The sequence below is a fragment of the Pongo abelii genome, chromosome 11 (genome assembly GCF_028885655.2).
Source record: "Pongo abelii isolate AG06213 chromosome 11, NHGRI_mPonAbe1-v2.0_pri, whole genome shotgun sequence".
NCBI classification, from domain to species: domain Eukaryota; kingdom Metazoa; phylum Chordata; class Mammalia; order Primates; family Hominidae; genus Pongo; species Pongo abelii.
The window spans coordinates 69961538-69977636 of record NC_071996.2 but is presented as its reverse complement, the minus strand read 5'-3'; positions in this window follow the sequence as shown (position 1 = coordinate 69977636).

The window sequence follows — 16099 nt, the reverse complement described above, 5'->3', positions numbered from 1 at the left end:
CACTTACAAGGATATCAATTAAACTCAGTCAATTCTAAAAACTAGAATAGAAACAGGCAACATTCCTCAATCACAGTGAAACTAAACTCAAAATTAACGATGATAGATTAGACACAAATTTAACCCATGGAAACATTTTAAAGTCGTCTATGTAACTTTGAGCTTATTATCTTGCTCTTATTAAATTAGGCGCCACACAGTCTCCTCTTGTTTGCCCAGGTACAGTAAGACTGCAAAACTAAGAGTCTTACATTTCCCAGATATACATCTAAGAACAAACATTTTTGGATATTCAAGGTTCTTATGATTTCTCCTCGCATCCTAACTCCCAGTATTTAAAAAGCATATATTTCTCTGCTTTTTTTTTTGTTGTTTTTGTTTTTTTTTGCAAGCATATGTTTCTAAAGCATACTAAAGAAAAAGGCTTTTCTGTCCTTTTTCCTATTTTAGGTGTTATTCTAGGTAAGAATTTTCTGTTCTTATATAGAACAGAAAATTGACTGTTAGAATAAAGATGTAATGCTCTTGGAAATGTTGAGTCCAGAATTTGGTAAGAAGTAATAAACAAGTAGATAAATCCTCTTCAATATATTTATACTTGCGATTATGTATCAAGCAAAGGTTGTTGAAAAGCCTAAAAAATGTATGTATCTTTCTTAAAATGTCTTCAGTTTCTTAAACTTTGCCTTTTTAAGTTATTCACTTCAAGAATAAAGAATGTGTTGACCACTGACTATGAAAAAATCAGTTTAATAATATGGTTTTATCAAAATCATTAAGGATTATGGACTCTTACATTATGATCTTTGCTTTAAGAACAAGCCCCAGTATTTTCATTCTACTTTGTAAGTTACATTATAATTTTAAGACTTAATCCTATTTTCACTGCCAGTTCTACATCACAACATTTCCATTTTGAGACTCTTTCTTTACATATGTTTTGTTTGCTGCTTTTCAGGAGAGATATATGGGTGACACATTTTCTAATTTCATGAACAAATAAATGACAAGTTAACTAAGTTAGAATTTTTAAATTACAGCATTGGCTCTTTAACTCTAGGAATAACTATTTCTTCAACAAATAAGTTGAAGGGAAAAAATAAGGGGAGGGGTCATTCATAGATTAAGTTATGCTTTAGAGACATATCAACTAAACAATTTGTGAATACATTTGGAATGCTGATTTGAATAAGCCAGAAGTGAACATATAAACTGGGGATGATTTATACCCTAATATACAGAAGTGTATTTTAGGTATGGTAATGGTTTGTAGTTATGTGTTTTTTTTTTTGTTTTTTTTTTTTTTTTACAGAGTCCTTACATTTTAGAGAGATATATTGAAGTAATTATGAATGAAATGATACAGTGTTTAGAATTGCTTACAAGATTGGGGGGTGGGAGAGTGGGTAGAGATATAGATGAAACCAGTTGGCAATGAGTCAATACTGTTTAAACTGGGGAATGGGTATATTTAGGTTGATGTGGAAGTCTTCCTACTTTTGTACATATCTGAAAATTTCTCTTGTAGAACAAATGTGGGATGGAAAGCTAGTTATTTATTCTTTTCTACAACTGTGAAAGAGATCTAAGAATATATGGTTTTCTTGGCAAGCAGTTTTATTTATTCACTATTTCCTGCCAAAATGTTAGATTCTTTTTGCTTAAATTTCAATATCTTGACTATGTCCATGTCTTGGTCTTTTAAAATTAATTTTATAAATTTTGTGATGTGCCAAATTATATCTTTAAGCTTTGACATGTTTCCTTCCATTACATGGTTGTTTTATTTATTTATTTATTTATGATAGAATCTTGCTCTGTTACCCAGGTTGGAGGGCAGTGGCATGATAACACCTCACTGTAAACTTGAACTCCTGGGCTTAAGCAATCTCTTCCCACCTCAGCCTCCCCAAGTGCTGTAATTACAGGCGTGATCCACCTCACCTGGCCTATTACGTGTTTTAACAGAATTTTTGTTTAATTTGTTCTGATTTCTTCAGGAATTATTTGTTGTTTTCCATACCACATTTTTTTTTTCTGTTCTGTTAAATGCTATTATCTGCATTCTGAAATCTATACACTCTTTAATTTTCTGTTGTGTAGTTTTTGCTCTTAATTGCTTTTAAAACATTTTGAAATTTCTTCCATAACTTCAGAACCTTAGTTTCTTATATTATTGATCTCTGAGAGGGCTCCATTTTAATAATCTCTCTTTTTTAACCTATCAACTCTTGTCCTATGTAGTCTACGTTTTCTTCCTTTGTCAAAAAGAGGAAGCAGATAGAATCTAGAACTTTTTGCCACACATGTAATTTTTTAAATAAGTTTTTGGATGTTTATAGCAGCTTTACCATAATTGCCAAAACGTGGAAGCAACTAAGATGTCCTTCAGTAAGTTAACAGATAAATAAACTATGGTACATCCAGACAATGGAATACCACTCAGTGCTAAAAAGAAATGAGCTAACAGGTCATGAAAAGACATGGAGGAAACTTAAATGTATATTACTAGGTGAAAAAAGCCAACCTGAAAGGGCTACATACTGTATGATTCCAAGTATATGACATCCTGGAAAAGGGAAAACTATGGAGGCAGTAAAGCCATTAGTGGTTTCCAGGAATTGGGAAAAAGGAGGGATGAATATGACTATTCAAACGCAGAGGTATTTTGAGGGCAGTGAAACTACTCTTTATGACACTATAGTGCTAGATACATATCATTATACGTTTGTCCAAACCCCTGGAATGTACAACACCAAGAGTGAGGCCCAATGTAAACCCCAGACTTTGGGTGATATTCATGTGTCAATGTAGGTTCATCAGTTGTAACAAATGTACCACTCTGCTGCAAGATGTTGATAATGGGGAGGTTATCTATGCATGTGTGGGGACCAGGGCATGCAACAGCTCTGGGTATCTCCTGCTCAATTTGGCTTTGAACCTAAAACTGCTCTAAAAAATAAAGTCTACTTTAAATTAATGTTTTTCCTCTGCCTTTTGAATACTTTATTCTCCATTTTATTGTAAAATCTTTTCATAGGCTCCACTTTGAGTTTCTTTTTTTAAATTTTTTCAAAGGTGGAGGACTATCTATGCCTGGTAAGAGCTCCACAAAAATAGGGCAGGGGATTCTTTGTAGGCTTCCCCATTTTCTACTTTCATGCTGTTAGAGAAGTTCTTTTAAAACTCAATCTAGAGGACTTGCTTCTCATGTGTTGACATAGTAAGTAAGACGAGTGAGTGGAGCTGCTAAGGCAATGAATGATCCCAGCAGGCCAACTTTGTCTCTGCATGCTTTCTTCCCTGTCTTTGCAGAAACCTCTGGGTCAGTGGCTGGATTTGGTGAGACCTGGAATCCTTCCAGGTGAACCAATTGTCTTATTTCTTTGGACCACTCTTATTACTTTTTCAGTTAACAAAACCTCCCACTCAGTATCAGAATGCCACTATTCCAGATCAACAGCCATTGGTGTCCCAATTCTATTTCATCTTGGAAGTCTGTCACTAGAGTGTTCAGCCAACTCTCTGTAGTCATCATTACTGCAGATTTCCTGCTCCTTTACTTTTCTGAGTCCCCAGATCCGGCGCCCCTGCAGTGTACAAGATCTCGGCTGACTCAATAGGGTTCTATGTAGAGTTTGCCTCATCAGCCTCACAGTTTACTCTTCCAAGCTCAGCAAGGCTTATGTCCCCCAGGGTATCTACTGCATACTCCTATGGGACAATCCTTCTCTTCTAGGCCCGTGATTTAAGAGTAAATTCGTTGTTCATGCTCCAGCTCCACTTATTCGAGTAGAAAGAATTTTAAATTAGTGGTAGTTTTGAGGCTTTATTCTGGAGTTTCCAATGTTGTGTTGTGGATTTTCTCCTACTTTTACATTTTCTAGATATTTTTCTTAGAATAGAGGGGGATGATCCCCTTTCCCCCAATTCCAAGCTACCTTCTTTTCCTAGAAAACTGACCAAATTTCAGGTAATAATTTTAAGTGGTCTGAAAGAGCAGGATGCTTTGTCCATCCTTTTAAAACAAGTATCCTAATGACTTGAGCTGATTTTGGCTGATTTGCATGCATGCACCTCCTTCACAGTAAATAGAATGTTGGCAATTTTATATTTTTATTATCCCAAAGCAAGAGAAGTCTCAATAGACAGACATGATGTCCAATTATTGTCAAGATAAATGAATTAAGGACTAATATTCTAAAAGCAAAACATATCTATTTGGGGGAGATATTTTTCCAACACTAAATTGTCATTTAAACATGACATAGAAAAAGTTAACCCACTTAGCTATTCAGAGATTTTAGCCATTTAATTATTCCTGAAGAATTCATCAAGAAGTTATATTACTTTAAAATTAAAACTCTCATGGCTCCATTACTGAAATTTTTCTATGGTCGGTGATTCGTAATGGTTCTCTGAAATTTTGCCAGGCTAAAATTATTAGAGCAATCCTCCATGGAAAAGAATTTCAGGGCTTTTATTTTCCCATTTACCTAAGTATTGTTTTCTGAGGAAAATATTAAATCTGACCATTTACTACTTCACTTTACTCTATGTGAAGGTCGGATGATTATTCAACCGAGACTGTTTCTTTCGTTTTCATTGTGGATAATTAATTGTACTATCCACTCAATTGGCTATCAACGTACATGGATTTTCCCTAGGCAGCAGCATAAAGGACATTACAGTTTCATGCCAAAGAATTCTCTGTTGTCCAAATATAAAAACTGCAGTTATAAGAAATAATATGGGAAACTGCCTGAAGGATAAGCAGTTCATTTATTCCTCCTAATAACCTAAATTTTATCCTGGCTTTAGTTAGGCCACCAATAAGTTGCACATGTATACTGCATTCTCTAAGATCCTCATTGAAGTGTTTTCTCTGGATCATAATTTGGGGGCATGCCATCAGTTTTGCTCTGAAGAAAATAGCACTACTACTGAGAATAATGATGATAATGTTGATGCCAATATTAATTTCCCCGAAACTGGCTCCTACAATCTTCCCATAATGCCCCTCTTACCTCATCTAGTTAGTATCAACTCCATTCTTCTATTTGCTCAAACCAAAAGCTTTGGGGCCATCACTTCCTCTTTTTTTCCTCTGACATCCAACATGGAATCCTTCATCACAGCTTGTTGATTCTAACTTCAAAAAACTCCAGATGCTATCTTTCACCACTTCCACTGCTACTACCATGATACAAGCTACGATTACTACTCACCTGGAAGCTTCCTGATTTCCTTTGACTCTTCCACATCCCTAACACACAGCCAGTTCTCAACTGAAAAATTAACATATGTCATTACAAATCAGATCATATCATGCCTCTGCTCTAATTCTTCAGTGGCTCCCATGTCATTCAGAAGGCGACAAGGTGTTTACAAGGTCCTACTGGGTCTGGTCCCTCATTAACTCCTTGACTTCATCTATCACTCTCCTCCTAATTCCCTTTCTTCAGCCAAACTGGTCCCCGTGTGGTTCCTTAGACAATCATAAACAGTCCATTCTGCTCCCTCTCTCTGGAGTGTCTTCCTCCAAATAGCCTCATGCCTATTCTCTAACCCCTTCTGAAGAGACCTCCTTCAGCCACCTTATTTAAAACTGAGACCACTGACCTTGGCACTGTTTATCCTCATTTCTGATTTTTCTCCCCACAGCATTTAATGGTATCCTACCATACTGTGCATTTTACTTAAACATTTTGTCTGTTGTCTGCCTCTCCCTAGTCTAATAAAACTCTCTGTGTGCAGGGATTTTGATTTGTTTTGTTCACTGTTGTATATCCAGGGTTTAGAATGGCATCTTGCATGTAGCAAGTGTTTAATAAATCTATTTTAAATAAATGATCATGAAGAATAATGATAACATTAGAGGCTAACATAAATTTGTCACTTGGTATTGGTCAGGCATTGTTCTTTACAGGAATTATTCATGCCTCACATCCCTATGACGCTGGCACTTTTATTCTTCAGAAGGGGAAACGGAGGCCCTTGGGGGAAACTTAGCTGAGGTCACACAGGTGGAAGTGACAGGCCTGAAATCCAAATCTAGTCTCTTCATCCTCAAAGCCTTTGCTTTTTAAATTACAACACTGTGCTTGCTTTTATCAGAAACTCATATGGCCATTGTATTTTTTCTTTTAAATAAAAAAAATTTTTCACTATTTGAAATAATTTACCCTTTCTGTCCCATAGGTAAAATTTCTCACATGTCTTAAGCTATGTTTCTCTAGATACTTGGTTCATTTTTATCTTTTGGACACTAGAGTGTTTAAAATGTTTGTTTCCATCTGGGTTCTTCACTAGGAAACTCAGAAATTTTCAGCTAATAAATTTTAGCATGCTAATGTTAATCTTGGCTTTATTCTACTTTCCAAAAGCTTCTGCCCCCATACACCCTCCAATTTTTAAAACATTTATTTATTTATTTATTTATTTTTTTTTTTTTTTTTTTTGAGACAGAGTCTTGCTTTGTCACCCAGGCTGGAGTGCAGTGGCGCGATCTCGGCTCACTGCAAGCTCCGCCTCCCAGGTTCACGCCATTCCTCAGGCTCAGCCTCCCGAGTAGCTGGGACTACAGGTGCCCATCACCATGCCCGGCTAATTTTTTTTTTGTATTTTTAGTAGAGACAGGGTTTCACCGTGTTAGCCAGGATGGTCTCGATCTCCTGACCTCTTGATCCGCCTGCCTCAGCCTCCCAAAGTGCTGAGATTACAGGCGTGAGCCACCCGTGCCCGGCCAAAACATTTATTTCTTTATTGTAGTGTATTGTATTTGTGTAACCTCCTCAAATCCCCTTTAGAATAAGATGGCATGTCGATAAATATATTTATTAATTAAATTAGAGTTGTGTTCTTGCATCAGATTATTTTGGCCTCTTATAAAATAGCCTGATTCTCAATAGTCCTTTAGTATTACACTCTCAGCTTGTATTGTGTGTGAAATACTCTAAGGAGCAGCCATGAAACTCAAACAACAACAATAAAAACAAGTAAACATCACCTTTGCTTATGTTTAATACACAAAAGAACTGTTGTCTGGATCATGTCCACTTTTTTTTAGATGGAGTCTTGCTCTGTCACCCAGGCTACAGTGCAGTGGGGCGATCTCAGCTCACTGCAACCTCCTCCTCCCAGGTTCAAGCTATTCTCCTGCCTCAGCCTCCCAAGGAGCTGGGATTACAGGTGCTCACCACCGTGCCTGGCTAATTTTTTGTATTTTTAGTAGAGACAAGGTTTCACCATGTTGGCCAGGCTGGTCTCAAACTCTTGACCTCAAGTGATCCTCTCACCTCAGCCCCTCAAAGTGCTGGAATAACTGGCGTAAGCTGCTGTGGGATCTTGTCCACTTAACACCAGTATTCTGTTGAATTAGGAATGACAGAAAAAATTTCTGGTATGCCACAGGGACTTCCAAGCAAGTGCTATACTTTTCTCCCATGAGGATTCACAGCTGTATGTTTTGCTCTGATTCAAAACCAAATTTTCTGTCTACCTCTCACAGTTATGTAAGATCCTGTTTAAAAGTGCTAATTTTATTTCTAGTTCCATTTGTTTGCCTATCCTTATCTTCTCATGTCTCTAATCATTAATTCATTTTCTTTTTTATCCCACAGTATTATCTGTATTTATGTGTGGCTTGATAACACTTAGTGGCAAAAACTCAATGTTTTTCCTCTCAATGTTTTCCCGTTTCCCTTTCATTCATTCGAGCAGGTAGCAGACTCTGTACTTTATTGCATTAGGAGAGGCATGGAGCATGGCAGAGAAGAGGAATAGCTTGCAACTATTTCTTGCTTTTGTTTTCCAAATATCTGTATCTTTGAAATAACTTAGAGGGTTTTGTGGAAGAGGGAAAAAGAAGGCAGAAGGGTATTTGTGGGCAAAAGTTGTGAGAAACATGGTGCAAGGAAGAGATGAGAGAAACCAAAGAATGGCCAGTGGGAGGCTGAGATTGGAGGACTGCTTGAGTCCAGGAGTTTGAGACTGGCCTGGGCAACATAGCAAAACTCCGTCTCTACAAAAATTTAAAAAATTAGCTGGGTGTGGTGTCTGCCTGTAGTCCTCACTATTCAGGAGGCTGAGAGGGGAGGATCACTTGAGCACAGGGATTCGAGGCTGCAGTCAACTGCGATCATGCCACTGCACTCCAGCCTGGGCAACAGAATGAAATTCTATATCTAAATAATATTACATAAAGACTATATGAAAGTATCCGAAGTGGCTAAAAATTTTAGGCCTAAACTCTCTTATACATTTATAAACTTCGAAGGAGCTATGGTCATGAACAATGACATTTTTTGTTGGTAGCTTCCATGGTATGAACCTTTTATAAATATTAACATTTATAAGGTCATATACTCTTTTTTAAATCAAAAATAAGTCAAAATTCACACTAAAAAAGAAAAAGCTAAATTCTTCATATTAAGGTCAATCTGTAACTTCATAGAAATCTCTGATAAAACTTCCAATAACTTAGAGACTGAGAAACTTTTTGTTCATAATGGGTTTCTAAACCCACTCTTTTTCATGTCAATTATACCACCCAATTTGTGTTTCTTTTGGGACACAGCATCGGAATCTTATGTGTGCTTATCAAGAAGGCAGGTTGTAGGACCTCATCTTAATCTATTATCGTAACCTTAGGCTCTTGGTAGTCTAATGGGCTTTTGTCATTGTTCAAGAACTTCTGCACCAATCTCAATCTTTCACCAAAATTTCCACCTGAGTGCCATCTGTGCAAAAACATCTTATTTTTCATCTTATCTATTTTGCACACAATTTAGTTCATAGTAGAATCAATAAATACTGTTAAGCCACAACCTTATCCTATTCACAGTACTGCGGCTAGACAACAGAGGGAAGAAAAGTTCAGAAAATAAGAAATATTGCAAGATACATAGCCATGTGGCCTCAAAGGGAAGAAACCTGGAGTCAGGCATCGAATGAGGGGTGAACATTTTTCCTATAACATCACTGACCAAAGAGAAATTTAGGAATAACATGTCATAGTATTAGGGAGAGAGACAAGGTGGGCATTTCTGATCTTTAACACTCAGATTGATCTAAATTTAACCAAGTCCTTTTGGTCTCAGTGGCCTCATCTGTATAGTGACATAAAGAGTTGGGACTACCTGACTGATTACATTAATAGTTTATGATTCCAACATTAAAGGTGATCATGAGGACTTGATAGTACAGTATGAATTATCAAGAGAAAGTTATTAGTGATCTGCTACTTTTTGCCAACAATGCCTTGCCCAGGTAGTTCATGACAAATATAATTTCCAACTGCTTTAAATAGATTCTGTTAAGTATGAGTTAGATTAAACTTTTCATTTGTTTTATCTTTTTAATGTAAAATATGTTGTATTTATATAAGAGTATATAAAACCTTCATAGAGAGCTTAATAACAAATTTTAAAGTGGTCACTAGTGTAGCAATCAATCATGTCAAAAAATAGAACTTCACCAACAAGCAGATGCTCTCCTCACCCTATGTATACTTCCACAACCACAGCTCTCTTTCTTTCCCATAGGGGTAACCACTGTCCTCACTTCAGAGTACTAATTTCCTATCTTAAGCTTGCTGCTTCTGTATAACTTACCTAAACAATAGTTTAGTTTTGCCTATTTGTGAGCTTTGGATAAATGAAATCACGTTGTGTGTCCCTTTGTACTTTTCAGTTTTGCTCAATATAATGTCTGAAAAGTTGAGCCATACTGGTTCTTTAACTTTCATTGCTATATAATATTCTACTCTATGACATACCACAACTTATCCATTTTGCTGTTGGGGAACATTTAGGTTGAATCCAATTTGGGATATATTAAAACAATGTTGCAATGAAAGTATATATTCTGTAGCACATAAGCATGATTTTCTCTAGGATATATACCTGTGGGTGCAATGCAAGGTTACAGGGTATGTGCATCTTCAACTTAACTTGATAATGCTGCATCATTTTGTGGAGTGGTTTTTGCCAGTTTATACACTTATCAGCAGTGCATGTGCATCCTTGAGAGCTCTGTCACTACCTAACTGTGTAAATTTGTCAGGTTACATAGCCATTATTTGCATTTATTTATCCATCCACTTATTTAATAATTACTAAGACTGTCTATGTTCCAGGCAATGTGCTGGGTAGTGGGAACAAAAAGGTAAATACAACAGACACTTCTTCACTGTGTCCATTATAAACTGGTCATGGCTGTAATCCCAGCACTTTGGGAGGTCAAGGTGGGTGGATCACCTGAGGTCAAGAGTTTGAGAACAGCCTCCTCAAAATGGGATGAAACCCCATCTCTACTAAAAATACAAAAATTAGCCAGGCACGGTGGTGGGCACCTGTAGTCCCAGCTACTCGGGAAGCTGAGCCAGGAGAACTGCCTGAGAGGCAGAGGTTGCAGTGAGCCAAGATTGCGCCACTGCACTCCAGCCTGGGTGACAGAGCAAGACTCCGTCTCAAAAAAAAAAAAAAAAAAAAAAAGAATGATAAACAAATCCTGAATGCCCCTGAAGTTTCAAATTTCTATCACACTCCGGTGAGCCAAGGAACTATGAACAAAATTTTTCAGGAGAGTCCTTCTGGAGAGGCAAAGAATCCAATGTATCATCCTGGTAATAATTGGAGATCACATTCAACAGCAGCTCAAATTTCCTTCCTCTTATTCTATTGGCTTAAGATGTGCATTGTATATGGAGGATATTTTTCTCTCAAGTTATAACAAATAATCCTTGGATTGTTTCTTTGAAGGTTATAGGTTACATGTCTTAGCTTGAAAAATTGCTGAGGGAATGAAAAAAAGGTGCTTTAAAGCAGCAAAAAAATGGTATATTATGCCTGATGTCAGAATAATATTTTTTTCAGTTCGACTTTTAAGTAGGAATTTTGATTTCATTTAAATTCCATGGACACTGGTTTCTGAGTGCTTCTGGTTTTGCACATGCATCTCCTGTGCTCATAATTACAAAATTAGTGTATAACTCACGTACAAAGGCAATAAATCATTATAGCCTGATATTCAGGTACAAACATATATTTGTGTGCATAAGTGAAAAATGAAAAGAAAAGAAAAAGAACCTGAGAAAAGCTGGCACTGAATATCAGGTAAAAAAGACTGTGGAGCATAACAATTCTCTTATTCCCATACTAATTTGCCAAGGAGTTAATTCTGATAATCCAAATCTGGCAGTGGTCTGCACAGCTTGCAAATGGAGAATTGTATATCATCTGGAGATGTATAAAAAAGTAATTTTTTTCTCAACTATATTACTGCACTCTTATTAATCCTTTAAAACCCATTATTTGAGATAAATGCTTTTTAAAAATAGGTGTAGTGATTTTTTTTCCTTTGCTGGGATTCATTCTTTAATACTCCATGGTGCAGAATCTCTTGATTATTTTATGTCACTTATTCAATACAAATATGACAAAAGTATGAGTCACACACAAAATAACAACCGAAGAAGTTATACTTCAACATTAAAGTGGTAAGCGGCAACTGCCAAAGGAATGTGTAAAGCTCACATTTTTAGATTTGCACTCTATACAGGACACAAACAGCAGAGTTCTGTCTGCTACCAACAAAGACTCTGCAGGCTCTGTCAAGTGCCCATCATCCAGAGAGGTTGCCAGCACTGTTTACAGTCACAAATACAAATTATTTACTGCTGCATATGCGGTAATAGGGTAGATTTATAGTAGCAGGAGAGGCTGATAAAACCACTGGCAGCCTCTCCTGCTACTATAGATGTAGATGTAGGAGTAAACAAATTAACCAGAAGGAGCAGCTGGGGAAAGAAGTGCAGGCATGTGTGTGCATTTGGTTAAAATACAACGTTGACTTCAAAATGATGGGAAAAAAAATTCTCTTTCTCCTCCTATGCTCGCCCCAAGGCACAGAATCTAAACGGGATACTTTCAAATTTCATTGTCTGTCTGCTGCTGGAAATCAGGTGTAGTACATGTAAGTCTTCTATTATTGTTATAATTCTATAATCCCTCACAAGAACCCTGTTGGCTATAAAAGGGAATGGCTATTACAAAAGTATACGTTCTCATTGTCAGTTATAGAAATACGAGAGGAGATGAGACAGCCCTAGGACTTACAAACTTGCCTCAACCTAAATATGGCTTGCAAACTATTTTGCTTCATCATTTTGGAAATCACCACACACACACATACACACAAACACACACACACACTAATGTAGAGAACACTTCTGAAAGTTTCAAGGTAGAAAAAAAAAGCTCTTCCTTGGATTACATAATTTTAATTATGTCTTCCTTCTGGCATTTTAGCAGGTGGCATTTCAGTGATCAATGAAGCCCCAGCATCTGTGCTTCCTTGTATATTATGTTAGTCTGCCAGTCCACTGATCTCAAATTACATTATTGTCAGCATCATTTTTAGATGCCTATAACAACCAGGTCTTCTGGCACCTTTCCTCATTTTGTAGCATGAGAGTTATCCCAAAATCCTTTTTATTCTATTCTTAGGAAGACATTGTTTTCTGTTGTTCCAAAATTTCTTTTTCTTTACCTCTTTGGTTCCTTTCAAGAGCCTTTCACTTATGGCATGTGTACTACTGGAATGAAAACATCAAAGCAAACAATTTAGCATGTTAGATGTTTAATAAGTTGCGGTTGAATGATTAGAGATGTTGAATCTGCTTGGAAAAGAATAGCATCTGGACATTTGAAAGCATTTCTGTCTTGTGTAATGATACTTTGTGTGTATCTCTGCTTTGGTGTCAGGCTTAAAAAACATGTTGTCATGTCTACCACCTCATCTTATCTTCACAGTATTCCTGGAGCTAGGCAGGAAAGGCATCCATTCAATATTTATTGAGTATCTCCCCAGGCACTGTTCTTGGCACTAGGCATAGAGAGATAAAAAGAGAAACCTCCTTGCTTTATGTGGGGAAGTGGGGGGAATTATATTCTAGAGGTTTTCATTGCCAATATGAAAATGTGGAAACAGAAGTACCAAGAGTTAAAGGCTGGCCTCTAGTTAGCAGTTATAGGGATTGCTATATCTAGCAATCAAGTCTTCTGGGTGCTGCTCTTGGTTGCCAGGCTACTTACAACCTCTCTTTGGATTGGGACTAATTGCTGCAAAGAACAATGACAACAAATCATGAGCAGAAATATTGTTTGTTAATTTGAATGGAAATCATCTGCTCATCCCTGACAATGTATTGTGTGCATTTTTACAGCTCTTTATTTTAAAATATAGTACTAATTGTTTTGGGGAGAAACATGTTTGGTATTTGTATCTGGTTAATTGCATAGATCAGTCCTGGTGGATTGCGAGTAGAAAGTCCACAGATTCTTTCTCACCAAGGCCCTTTCAAACAATCTGTTTAACATCTTTCTTCCCTTCTGCTTTTTAAAGTTGCCTTTTGGTATTTCAAAAAGCAGTCCAGTTAAATGTAATGACTCATCCAGCTGAAAATTTCTCTACTCTCCCAGCTCAGGGCTGACACTGGCTCAGCACCCCCATATGGATCGAGGTATAGTTAACTTCTTTACTCTCTGGTTCCTCTAGCCTTTTACCTTCATTTACAATACTGCCTCTTGATCCCCCAGGTTAGAGTAGGGAGACAAAGGAGAATAGCAGACACGTCTTACTTGACTGGTATGGGTATGACTTAATATTGGTGCTCTGTGGATTCTGATGCCCAAATGCTGTATTTTTCTCCTTTGAGAAACTTTTGAGGAATTTTCCTATTCTTTGCTGGGAATCTCCCAGCTGCAATTCTATGGCATGGATCATGTCTTTTCTGAATGATGTTTCTATAGCTCCCCTCAGCTCTGTATTTCAGTAGTTCACCCCATGATTTCCTCCATAAGATCACCTTATCCCCAAAGATTATCTACCCCAGGACTCTTGGCTGGTGTCCACTTCAGGATGACCTAAGCCTGACTCCCTTCTGTGGAGTCCACATAAGGCTCAGGAAAAAGTGCACCTCTGTCCTTCTAATCTCTGGAAGTGGAGGCCATTTCCAGAACATCAGTCTTGGCTCTGCTGTCATAGGCAACTCCACTCAGCTGACAGCCACCAAGCTTTACACTTTTACAGGCATGAATCAGGTATCCATAACCACTCTCCCTCCCAATCTCCAGGAGACTCAAGTCAAGTACACTCATGGTTTCTTTGGAATTGCCTCTCACTTGGCATAAAGTGGTGAGCGCTGCACTGCAGAGGGGACAGGCCACAACATTACAATCAGCTTGTCTCTGAAGAAATCCTGACTACGTAACCATGCTTCAGCAACTTGCAAGTCAAAAGGGGGTTGTCTTACTCAGCTCAGGCTGCTTTAACAAAATACCATAGACTGGGTGGTTTAAACAACAGAAATTTATTGCTTATAGTTCTGGAGGCTAGAAAGTCAAGATCAAGGTACCAGTAGATTCAGTTCCCAAGTGAGGGCTCTGTTCTTGGCTTGCAGGCTGCTGTGCTCTTATATCTTCATACAGTAGAGAGGGACAGAGAGGGGCAGAGGGAGAGAGAGGGAGCCGGGGGGCAAAGAGAGAGAGAGAGAGAGAGAGAAAGAGAGAATGCTCTCTTATGTCACTGTCATCTCCTTCTCTTTCCTTCTCCTTCCTCTTCCTCTCCTCTCTCCTCCCCCCTTCTCCCCCCTTCTCCCCCCTTCTCCCCACTTCTCCTCTCTTCTTATTCTTTCTTCTCCCCTTTGCACTCCCCCTCCCCCTCCCCCTCATCCTTCTCCTTTCCTCCTCCTCTACCTTCATAAGCTAATTACCTCCTAGAGGCCCCATTTCCAAACACCATCACACTGGGAGTTAGAAATTCAAAATCTGATTTTAGGGTTGCCTTTTTGTGTGATAATATTTGAAAGCAGAGTTAGTTCCTAATAGGTTAAATTCTAGTGCTTACTACTTCTTTACTACTACTTCTTTCTTTGATAAGACTGTGGATCTTTTCATTTAGATATATTCTCTTAAGCTATGGTCAAGCTGTTTTTATTTCATACCTCAGTCCATAGCAGAGGTTGATGAGCCAACATTCATATCATCATCTTTTGGCCACTTCTTTGGAAGAACTGCATATGCAATTTAGGACCTCCCTTTCTGGTGGGAGCACTTAGATTCATTTTTATCAGCTCTGTGGATTTAGCTGAAATAATGAGACTGGAAGAGTGACATCTGAATACCCTTTTAAAGATGTGAATGCTTGAAATACTAACCCCTTTCTTCCATTTGTAAAGCTTTGTCTCATTTTTAAAATTCCAATATTCATCTGCTCCTTCACGAAGGATTTGAGGACAACTCTACATACAAAGAGTAACTACATTAAGTTCAATAGAATCTGAGAGCTTACTAAATATTTTTACACTGTGTTATTAACCATTTGTGTTTGCTTGACTGTTTTGTGTTTCCTGTCTTCTTCAGGTATACAGAAACCATTTAACTCTAGGCTCAACCACTTGTCCAATACAACTTTTTGTGATAATGGAAAGTTCTTCCTTGTTTGATGTGGCAGCCAGTATCCACTTTTGGTTACTGAGCAATTGCAATTTGACTAGTACAACTAAAGATCAGAATTTCTAATTTTATCTAAGTTTAATTAATTTAAATTAGAAATATAATGAAATTTAAATAGCCATATGTCATTAGTACTTGCCACAACAGATAGTGAGATACCAGATAATTAGCATCTTGATTTCTAATTATTTTCCTTTGAACAATACTCAGAATGATGTCCTACTTATAATGCATTATATTGTTCCACTCAGTAAATAGTGAATGACTGTTATTTTATCATTTCACATTAGCAAATATTAGCACTTAAATATGTCTAGCTGGTGATATTAGTATAAGTCACATTTTTTAGCTACTTACTTTTGATAACATTCCAATATCGAATAATGTCTCTTTCTATCTGCCACCACAACTATGCCTATGTCCTTCCTCTGCTTCATGCAATCAAGTTAAGTTTAGAAGGCAGACCTTCACAAAGCACGCATCATTTGTCCCTCAAAAAAGCAGCTTTGGGGCAATGACTACGTATGTTCTGAGAATGAGTCTAGGTGCAACTGATAGAATGGACAAGAGTACAATGGTTC